This window comes from Bactrocera dorsalis, chromosome 1 (assembly GCF_023373825.1).
Source record: "Bactrocera dorsalis isolate Fly_Bdor chromosome 1, ASM2337382v1, whole genome shotgun sequence".
NCBI classification, from domain to species: domain Eukaryota; kingdom Metazoa; phylum Arthropoda; class Insecta; order Diptera; family Tephritidae; genus Bactrocera; species Bactrocera dorsalis.
The window spans coordinates 62,031,337-62,043,306 of NC_064303.1; positions in this window are offsets into that span (position 1 = coordinate 62,031,337).

Genomic DNA, 11,970 nt, shown 5'->3' on the forward strand with positions numbered 1-11,970 from the left:
ATTTGACTTTAAATATTCCAGTTTAAGTCAACAACATCGGTATTTTTGGCAGCTAACATTGCGCGTGCACTTAAGGAATCGTAGTTACGATAATTTAGCCAATGTCCGAACATTTGTGATGAGTTCATCCTTCGTGAATTGATATCGAGCCACCAGAAGTATCAACCGAAATTGTACCATTTCCAATTTTTAGCGAAGACGATGTAAAATGTCTTTGGCAATGTCGATGTTTATATCGAAAAGTATGCGAACTTCATTTTCATTCCAGTGATTAACGTGTTCCAGCAGATGTAATTGCTGGCTTATTTTTCCAAAACTTGCACACATCGAACCATTCACAGTAAGCAATGACTCAAATAAAGTTGAACCGCGTACATTAATCAATAGCAACCGAAGGTAGAAACAATCGTCGTTTTTCGGGTGGATTGTGTAAATTCGTCCTAATGCATTAGACACCTGGATGTCAATCTACTGGTTGGCCTTGCTTTCTGCGTAACTATTTCTTCGACGATGCATTCCATGTATAATATCAAGGTATTTCCGAATAGAGCAATGTTCTCACAAACGGATCACTGACGAAAGTTGAGAAAAAACTCGACAATGTTAATTTTGTTGCTGGCGATGTTTCCACTGGCTATACTGTATTCTCTGGGTTGAAATACGCCTTTTGCCCATTCTCCAAATTAACTGCGAGACGCACAACAGTCGGAAAACGTTCATGAATTGCAAAAGTAAATATCCTACAAAGCGCTTTATTGCAGTTCACGTATCGACCGTATCGTTCAAGACCAATAATCGCCATGTTGCTTCCTTTGGTGACGTACTTACAAACGTATTTTATCGATTTCACCAAACTGCAATACTAAACACTGATATGAGTTTTGAAAATGAATTAGACAATTAAGGTGAATATAGTACGATCCATATGTTGTCAACTTTGATATTCACTCTTCTAAGTTGTATGCTGAATGTTCTGTTATCTGGTGAGCGACGCCGATAGAGTTGATATCCATCATTTCCAGTTTGAGTTGCCGAAAGAAAAGCACGTGGATACTGTTTCGTGCATTTATTGTCAGACATACAAACCGAAAAGGGATTGTGGTGTCCGCAAGGTCCATGAACCATATTGGTTTCCACCACTTCATATAATACTGGATCTTTCTCTACATCAGGAATTTCCGGAGAAATGATTTCAATCTGCAATTGACCTCTTTGTGTGAAACACACGTAAAGTTTTCTCTGAATAATTTTCAATAATTTTTCTTTTGAATAGCCGGAATAAAAAAGCAAGCGACCGAAATTAAACTATTCAAATAATTTACAAATCAAAATATTGAAAAACAAAAAAACAAAAATTGAAAAAAAAAATTGTATGGAAAAACGTTACTATTTGGAACTATCCAATTTTATCGAGTTTTCATTGTTTTTAATATGTATTCTGCTATTCGAGGTGGAGACAAATACAACGAATCAATAACAATGAAAATTGGTTCAGCAGATCTCGAGTTATAATTGTTCGAACAAACCCGCCTTTGTTTTATATATATAGATAAAACTTATGTCATTGAAGGCTCGTATAATTCTTATTAGCATTTCTTTACTTAGAGCAAAGAAAATACTGTTGGAGCAGCAAAGTAATCAAGATTTAGATGCTATAGTCAGTACATCATCATCACAAGTGAATCAAAGCGCTGGTCCATCAACAATAAACAGCATATCCGCAGAGCTAACTAGAAGAGGGAATTTACAATCACAGCAACAAATTGAAAGATCAGAACGTACACGAGAATATCGTGAGAGAAGAAATGATAATGTCAACATGGAATCGTAATTATCATTTAGGGTATTCCACCAAACTCGTAAATGTACAAACTTATAAGTTCAAAAATTTACGCTTTAGTTTTTTGGAACGCTCCTTTTTTTCATACGTATAAAAGCCGCGTAAATAGGTATTTTGACTTTTCTGCCAGTGTTGCATTTGAAAAACCAAATCCAGGGTTAATTTAGAAGAGAAATTTCTGTATAAATGCGTGCGTTTATTTAAAAAATTACTTAAAAAGAATTAAAATCTTACAAAATGCCACGAAAAAGTGAAAAAAGAAAACTGTGTGAAAATATTGGTAACAATGCACTCAAAAATTTGTCGATGTTACAAGTATTTGGATCAGGTGATGGTTTGCTTAATTACTTTCTAAGAGAATGCAAATTAATAAGTTGTTAGTTTTTTGGAACGCTCCTTTTTTTCATACGTATAAAGCCGCGTAAATAGGTATTTTGACTTTTCTGCCAGTGTTGCATTTGAAAAACCAAATCCAGGGTTAATTTAGAAGAGAAATTTCTGTATAAATGCGTGCGTTTATTTAAAAAATTACTTAAAAAGAATTAAAATCTTACAAAATGCCACGAAAAAGTGAAAAAAGAAAACTGTGTGAAAATATTGGTAACAATGCACTCAAAAATTTGTCGATGTTACAAGTATTTGGATCAGGTGATGGTTTGCTTAATTACTTTCTAAGAGAATGCAAATTAATAAGTTGTTTTGTTTTGGGCAACTACGGGCAACTGCCTGTGGTCGACTACCTCGTTTTCTTTATTATGTTTTCTTATACACAATATTTTGCTTAAGACTAGATACAAATATTAATCTTACATTCTAGGAAGTATATCTACAATCCACTTGAGATAGGACATATGTAGGACATATGTTACAAGTGGAAAGATTCGTCTTACAATCTATGAGTTACATTTTTGGACCACCTAAGGCGGACAGTATTATCAAAGTACCATATGGGTTACATATTTTGTTCTAAACTAAATATCCAATCCACTTATGACGGACCATATGGGTCGTAAGTGTCATGTTACATATGAATGACAAATATAAGATATGTTCATGTAATATGAACTGGTGGTATTAACTCCCCCACCTCTAAATTGAAGCGTCCCGATTCAAATAGATATAGTATGTGAGGCTATAAACTAATTTATCAATTTGAACAGTACAATTTTGAAATCTTAATTTACTCCTAATTATTTTTTTGATGGAAGTCTTTTTACATGTGACAACTTTTAGACTAAACATTTCTTTTTCTGTATATTGAAGGTAAAAGATTTAAGATTTGATATTATCTTTATGAATTATTCTGTTCCTGTTTTGTATTTTAACTGTATTTCCTAAATCTTCTAATACTATTTGTTTTTTGTACTTGGGGTTTAATTTATTTCTTTCCCCATAAATTTTTTCATAAATAATATCTCCTTTTTTATAACTTTTCTGAAGCCTTTTCTTGTTATGATGCTCTAGCATTTTCTCTTGAGCATTTTGTAACACATTTTTCATATTATCATGAGGCTCTTTATTAAATAAAATGTTGCAAGGTTGTTTACCTGTTGCAGAACGAATTGTTTTATTATACTGTTGAACTGCTCTCATAATTGATTCAAAATTACTAACTAAGTTGTGTTCTTGCTTTAAACATCTGGTGATTTCAATCAGTGTTGAATGAACTCTTTCTATTTGGCCATTACTTGTGCTGTGGCGTGGTGTACAATAATAAATTTGCACATTAATCCTTTCCATTAAAGACTTGAACTGTATCGTACTTAAGCCTGGTTCATTATCAATAAATATACTTTTAACATTTGGAAATGTTTGTAACAGTTCCAAAACTTTTTCTTCTAAATTTGATTTGTCTTCTATATATTTTACGATTAGAAATTTGGAATATGAATCTATACATGTAAGAAATTTAAGCTTTTGTGCGAAAAAAAATATCTATATGGAGTTGTTCTCCCTCTTTGTTTGGTATTGGTGCTTCCCCTATTGGAATTAGTTTCGGATGTCTTTCATATTTATTACTATTACATATGCTACAATTTTTTGCGTACTGTTTAAATTGTTTTATCATTAAAGGCCAATAATATTGCTGCATAATTTGTGCCAAATTTTCCCTATAATTTCTATGTGCTCTATTATGTGTTTGCTCGATTATCGATCCTTGATCTTCTTTATTGCATATATCATTAGGGAATAGTTTAGTATATAGGAATTTTATCGTGGGAAATGTCTCCTTCAAAATGTTTTTTATTGCATATAGCACTTCAGGTGTGCAAAATATTCCTGTAACTACTTTTGGATTCATATATTCTTTTAAAATACCAATTATATTTTCTGGTCTGTCATATTCAATTAAAAAAACGTTTATTATTAAAAGAAGAAATAGTCTCTAAGACAGTAATTTTTGCTCCATTATCGATTACTATCTGCTGCTTAAAATGATTCAAAGGTTTTTTTGTTTCATGAATTTGGTACTCATCGCTACTTTCTGCGGAATGTTGGGTTTCTATTAGTGAATCACTTGAGTCACTCGACTCACATGAACTAGTTAAATTATTTAATACTTGTCTTGATAATGCGTCAGCAACTTCGTTAGAAATTCCAACATTATTTATTTTTAAAGTATTGTGAGCATTTGCTTCATTAATTTTTCTATCCTTAGTATCATTTTTGCTAATATTATCATTGACGGGTGCCTCAGGACCTTTTTGTCCCAAGGGGTTTAGTATAATTAAATCATTGAGAAAATGTATTTTCTCTGTTTTATTATTCCCATAAATCAATTTTCTATTCGGAATATCAATTGTCGCTCCGATTTTATTTAGGAAATTAATTCCAATTAAAAGATCACTCTCTAAATTGTTAATTTCATAGAAACGTTCCTGTATACCAAACAGATTGATATTATGAAAATGTTTTATTATGGTCGAACCATGAATGGTTCTAACCTTCTTCTTAATTACTAAAATGTTTTTATTATTATAAATTCCGGCCCGTATATATGAGCTGTTTGCCCCCGTATCTATGAGAATTCTAAAGATTTGCCCAGTTTTTGTATCGGTTTTAATAACATACGGCAAATCAGAATTTACCCTTAAAAATGGTTCTCACCAATATTATTAATTCGTTGAATTTTTGGTTGAGGTTGTGCGCTTATTTGTGCACTTTCAATTGAGCTTTTTGGTACGTTTGTTGGCTGATAATTGGTCTGCCAATTATACCTGTTACTCCTAACATGTGGTTGGTTTCTTTGCACATGACTGGGTTTATTTATTAATTGGATTGATTGATCCACTTTCATAGGTTCTGGGTGATTGGAATACATTTGGTATGAATTATTATTCATTTGGGGGTGCCTTAAGATATTCTGAAAATTTGAATATCTTCGGTTAGCTTGAGGCTTGTTTCGTGAACCAATTTCATGATTGTTTTTAGTAAATTGCAAAGCAAATTGCGATCGTATTTGATTTGAATGAAGTTCTTGTGCTTTAGCAAGAGCATTTGGCAAATCGGTATGTGTTAATGCAAATAGTATCTGGTTTATAGGGTAATTTAAACCAGTTATAAAAGTTCTTAACGCGGTTTCTCGATTCTTGATATTTAATTGTTTTGTAATATCTGAATTGGTGCCGTGCGTCATTATAGTTTTATTTATTAGTAATGTCAATTTCTGATTGACTCCATTATAATAATCAATTAAGGATGTCGATCCTTGTCTCATAACGCTCATTTCTTGATCAATTACGTGAATTGGTCGTCTGTCGGCGTAAGCAAAATCTAATCTTGCAAATATTGCTTCTAAATTCAAAACTGTGCCATGATTAGTTAACATATCATTGGCATTACCTACAATCTTATTTCGGAGGATAGTTAGTGCTCCAAAATACCTTCTACTACCTTCAATATATAGGCTCATCGAATTCTTTGCAGCTTCTCTCCAGCTGACATAAGATTTACCGGAAAATTCTGGCAAAGACTTTATTATGTCTAAATTTTCGTCACATGTTATGGAATCATTAATTCCTTGGGTTTCATACTCAGTTACGTGTGACGCATCTGTTAAAATTTTAATTCTATTACTCAACTGAGCTATCTCAGTTCTTAAGTTTGCGGTTTGTGTAGCTATTAATCTAGCTATATCGTCTACAGTAAAATTATTCACTGCCATTTTGAAAAATTATAAAATTATCTTGATCTCTTAAAAATTCTTTATTCCTATCGCCTCTTTTTTATAATCGTTATTTTTCGGGTTTGCCCTTTTTTATATACTATATGTATTTGTGAGTTTCATGAAGCAAATTAATACTCACGATAAACAATTTTTATACTTAATTTAATTAATAAATATATATGTATAAGCCTTACTTACAACTAATTTTATGTTGCTGCTTCTACTGCTGCTGTTGTTACTGTTGCTATTGCTGCTGTTGCTGGTGTTACTATTGCGGCTATTGTTGACTTTGCTGCTGCTGTTGCTTTTTAAGTCGAATTTTGGCGGTTGGTTGTGCAATGGTCGTCGTTGGCGGCCATGTGCGAGGTTTAAATGAAATCAGTTTTTTGGTGAAATTTCTGATTTACAGAATTTTTTTATTTATTTGTTTTTATGTGGATAGTTTATAGATCCACGCACTTTCTTCTATTTAATATGAACTGGTGGTATTAACTTGCACGCATTTAAATGATTTCGTTTATATTTACAGAACGAAATCAAGAAGAAGTGGAAGATGAAATCCTTGAAGAATGGGCATATTCAAAACTTACTGTCCTCAGCTTTCGCTATTCGATTCCGACCTTGAAAGACTCTGTGCCAAAATCCAAAAAATTATTTTATGATATTTTGCCAAATTTAGACGAAAACCGGTTTCGGCAATTTGTTAGAATGAATCGGGCAAATTTTGAAATTGTACTAAAACTGATAGAAGATGATGTTCTCTTTAACGGAGCAAGTTCTGGCAAACAATTTCCCGTTGTTATGCAACTCGTCATTGTTTTATATCGTCTCGGTTGTAGTGGAGAAGGTGCATTAGTTGCAAAAATTGCTAGTTTTTTTGGGATAGGTGATGGAGGAACCATTCAAAGAGTTACTGAGCGAGTCTTTCAAGCAATATTAAAAATAAAGCAAAGGTTTTTGTATTGGCCTGATGATAAAGAGCGGCAAAGTATTGTCAGAAATACTTTTTTTGAATTGCCGCATTGTATTGGATATGTTGATGGCACAGAAATCAAACTAGCTGAAAAACCGAGCGAAGATCCCGAGTCATATTTTTCGCGAAAGCATGTACATATATTCTCTAAAAGTTCAAGCAGTATGTGAGTATAAACTGAGAGTCCGTCACGTGGTTCTAGAATATCCAGGTAGCGTTCACGATAGCAGAATCTATAATAACTGTGAACTGGCATTGAAACCATCGGATCATTTAAGCGGCGATGAATGGATAGCAGCCGATAGTGCGTATAAACTAACGAATACCATTTAGAACAAATTCCAATGATTGCACTTTGCAACAAAGAAATGAGTTCAACAATACCCATTCCAAGTATCGTGTGCGTATTGAAAATTGGTTTGGAATTCTGAAGGAAAAGTTTAACTCCCTCAAAGAATTAAAAATCCAAATTAAAGATGACGCAAGTGTTAGGCTTGCTTGCCGGTGGGTTCTTGTTTGCGCCATTCTACATAACATTATAATTGAGCAGGAAAATGGTGATACATTTGAAATCGAAAACTTAGAAGATAGTTTTGACAATGATGAAGTGAATGAGAACCAATTCTAACAGTTTCCAGTTTTAGAAGGAGAACACAAGAGACGAGCCATAATAAAAATTTTAAATGAAATGTCAATATTAAATAATTTTTTAAATTTTTTCATGTAATTTAGTATTCTTCTTTCTATATCATTGCGAAAAATAACCTGTATATTAATTTTAGGACTGCAAAATCAAAAAAAAACAAAACCTCACATCCTGCCCTTACCCTACGATGACTTGGAAAAGCCAAACAATATGGTTGAAAGCTGTTGCTGTGGGCGAAAGCCAGCAACCAAAATGCCTTAAATTAACAACTTTTTATTTGATTTCATATTTTAAAGCATTAGAAACTGTTAAGGTCTTCTTTATTTGTATATATGTAATCTTTAAAGACACAAAATATATGTGAGGATTAAAAAGTTCTTATGCTTTTTTATATTTTAACTCTAGTTCGTACATTTTGAGTTTTTCTTCTCTTTCATTTTCGCCAAAGCAAGTAGTTCATCACTGCTAGCTTTTCATCTCCAATTTCTGTTTTTCTTTTTCTTTCATCCAGTCAAATTTTTGCTTCTCCAAGTCCAATTTTGCTTCAAGCATTCCTTGTAATACGCCGGCAGAGCTTGCATTTGGATTTTGCTTTTTCTTTAGGCTGTGTTTCGATGTCATTCTTTTTTTTAAATTCTCAATCTCTGAGTCGCCGTTGAAGCTGCTTGCATTGTTCGATGATAATTCCAGTGATAACTGAACGTCTGGCTGTGGAGTATCGGGCGAAATAGGAGTACTGGCTGATATACGTGAACTCGAGCAACTATTTGAAATATCATCAACATTATCAAATAAAAAAACCTCCTCGCTGTCTTCATAGAGGAAATCTATATTGCTACTGTCAATTATAACCGTAGGGCGTGAACCCCCTTTCTGAGCCCAAAAATCTCGTCCAGTATTTCGAAGAAGGGATAATTATTTTGAATGTAGTCTGCGAAATTTGGTTTAATTTAATTTCGTATTTAAAAGACAAAGAAAATAAAATACCCTTGACGCTTTCTTCTTCTCCATTTTCAATTAATCCAGCTCCTGTTTGACTATGCCATTTCACGGCCTCCATATATATTCCTTTTAAATAGCGCATTTTGCTCTTCATCACTTTCCAATTAATGTTTGCGAGCAAAGGGCACTTAGCAGATATTTTCGAATAAAATTTTTGTGCAATAGGCCTCTGTATAAAAAAAAAATTATGCATTTATAAGCCAATGAAAAAAAAAAAGATACGAACCTCAAATGACTCCGGGCGGTATTTTATTTCTCCGCGCACTTCCTCTAAAAGGCTTGTAGTTTGCTCACTGCTCCAACGATGTGTTGGTGCTGCCCGGAAGCGCTTAGCTTTGACCTTTTCTTCTAATTCCTGAATATAAAATGTATTTCTGCAATTTTCATCTTCACGAGAAATTTAAGTAATACTTACTGATGCACTCATTATACAAAGGTTTCAGATGGTTTTTATTTCATTAAGGGGTTACATGGGTTTCACAGTTTCAAAAAATCGAATTTGTCTTATTGAATTCTATAACATTTCTAGAATATCGTCCTAAATTTTCAAGTTGATCTGAGTAATAGTTTCGGAGATACAACCCTGAGAACTTGTGCGCTCGAGGCAAGCTAGGCTAAGTGCGCCGTCTTTAAACGCGTTTTTCTCGAAACTCGATTTTTGAAGTCGGTGGACACGATTTCTCGAAAAGTTATGAACCGATCTTCTTAAAATTTTGCACACTTCTTCAAAATAATATTATCTCGTAACTGAACGAAGGATTTTTTTTTACTTATTACAAGTTATTATACGAGGCAACATATGCCTAAAATTTGACCAAAAAGTGTAGTTCTGTGTTAACAACTCCGCCAAAAACTCAAATTTCAATTTTTTTCTTTTTCCTTCGTTCAAGTACGAGTTTTATTCATGTACTAACTAAAAATATTTGGTTTTTTAATTTTAGATGAACCAGTCGTGAGTTATCCTGTCCACGGCGAGAGCACTTTTTTTTGAGAGGGCGAGGGACATGAGCTCTGAAGGGCTGAATATTCAATATTTTTGTGTAAAAATTTCACAAAGTATTTATTAAATATGTATCATTAATATGCCAAACTGTTAAATAAATAATTTCATTACAAATATTATTAAAAAATTGAAACCCATGTAACCCCTTAAATTAAACAAAATTTTGCAACAAGAACAAATGTTTGACCGTTCTTTTTTTCTTTGCAAGTAATGTTGCCTGCACTAAAAACTTTACTTTTTGAAAAGTAAATGTAAATTATTTTTGTGTAATGGCAACACTAAAACAAAATATCATAGTTTTATACGAAACGAGTAAACTTCTTTTCATACAAATTTTGACAGCTCATTTATAAGGCACAGAATTTTACGAGTTTAAGAATTTTATGAGGCATTTACGAGTTTGGTGGAATACCCTCATTGAAATTATATATGTTGTGTTTTTGATAAAAAAATTTTGGGCTATATTTTATTTTAATATATATCTTTTTCTGTTCATAGCAATAATCCATTGGGAAATAATGAAGAACAATCAAACCTCTGTGATTTAACTTTGAAGTACGACGAAATTGCAAAAAATAAAGACTCATGAAAATTTCGATCGAAAATTTCGGAAAAATCCATTTGGATATTCATGTACAGTCTGTGATAGATTATGGTTTAAAAATGACTTAAAAAAGGCATCTGACAATTATAAAGATCTATTGAAGAAAGTAACGGTAGGAAATAATATTATTTTGAAATAGTATCGAAGTATGCTCATACTTGATAACTATGAAGAAATTAACAAATATAAATTTTATAATTCCCAGAATATCAACAACATTAAAGATGCAATGATTTGTTCGACATGTAAAGTTGCTCTTGACAAGCAAAATATTCCAATATTGCCAACGTACAATGGATTTAAATATCCAGAAATTCCTGCACATTTACCGAAACTTGACCTAGTTACGGAAAGATTAATTTCTCCTCGTCTCCCATTTATGCAGATACGAAGACTACGGCATGTGCATGGGCAATTTGGTATATACGGTCAGGTTATAAATGTGCCAGTATCTGTGGATACAATGGTGAATCAACTTCCAAGAGATATCAGCGATGATCATTGCATCTACGAGTATGTTCATATAAAAAAGAAACGAATCCACAAGTCAAGCTATTTACAAGGATTAATTAATAAAAAAAATATTAAGGCATGGTTACAATATTTGGTAAACACCCTTTTTTATACTTACTACAATATCACAATTAATCATGGATTCCTCAGTGATGATAAGGAAGAAACTCAACGAAAAACTCAACGAATAAGTAACATAGATGATGTCAGTGAAGATATCCCCATCGAGGAGAGTCTTACAGCTCAGCAACATACTCTTCGGTGGAACGACGAAAAATATTTAAGGATCGCACCTAGAGAATACAATGTACCTCCTAGTTTAATATTCGATGAACACGCGGAAGAATTGTCATTTCCAACTATCTATTTGGGACAATTTAGAACATTCAAAGAAAACATTAAAGCTACACCATTCATGATAGCTTCCAGTGAATTGCGTCGTACTGACCGTCGAGCAATTACTCCCTACCATTTGTTGTATATCGCTGTGAAGATTATGAGATTGAGGATTCGAGATTGTTTGACTGTGGCATTCAAGCATATTGGTCCTAATACCAACATAACAAGAGAACAAATCCAATCAGATTATGTACTCATCTGACTCAATTGTATTGAATCGAGTCTTGCTTTCCTACGTTCAATACCAAATTCAACTTGGTATTGGGCACAAAGAAAGAAAGATCTTTTCGCAATGATTCGACAGAATTGCAGACCAACAGATTTCATGACTCTTAGCGCCAATGAAATAGGATGGACGAATCTGATACAGCTGTTGCATAAATTAGCGAACAAGGGAGCGGACATCTCCGAGCGTGCTGCGTCGGAACTAAGTTTCATTGAAAAAAGCACACTTACCAATGAAGATGCTGTGACTTGCGCTATCTAGTTTAATAAATTGGTTAACGTATTGCTCACAATATTACAATCCAAAGAATGTAGTCCTTTCGGTTGCTACAGAGTTGCTGAATACTTTAAACGTATTGAATTCCAGCATCGCGGAAGTCCGCATGCACATATTTTATTGTGGCTCGAAAATGCTCCAGATGAAAATAACAGTGAAGTTATACATTTAATAGACAGTTTAGTATCAGTTTCAGCATCTCAAGCATCAGGAAATGTTAAATTACAAACTCATAAATACACATTTACATGCTATAAGAAGATAGTTGCTAATAAACCACAAAAATGTAGATTTGAAGCACCTTTTATGCCATGTCGCAA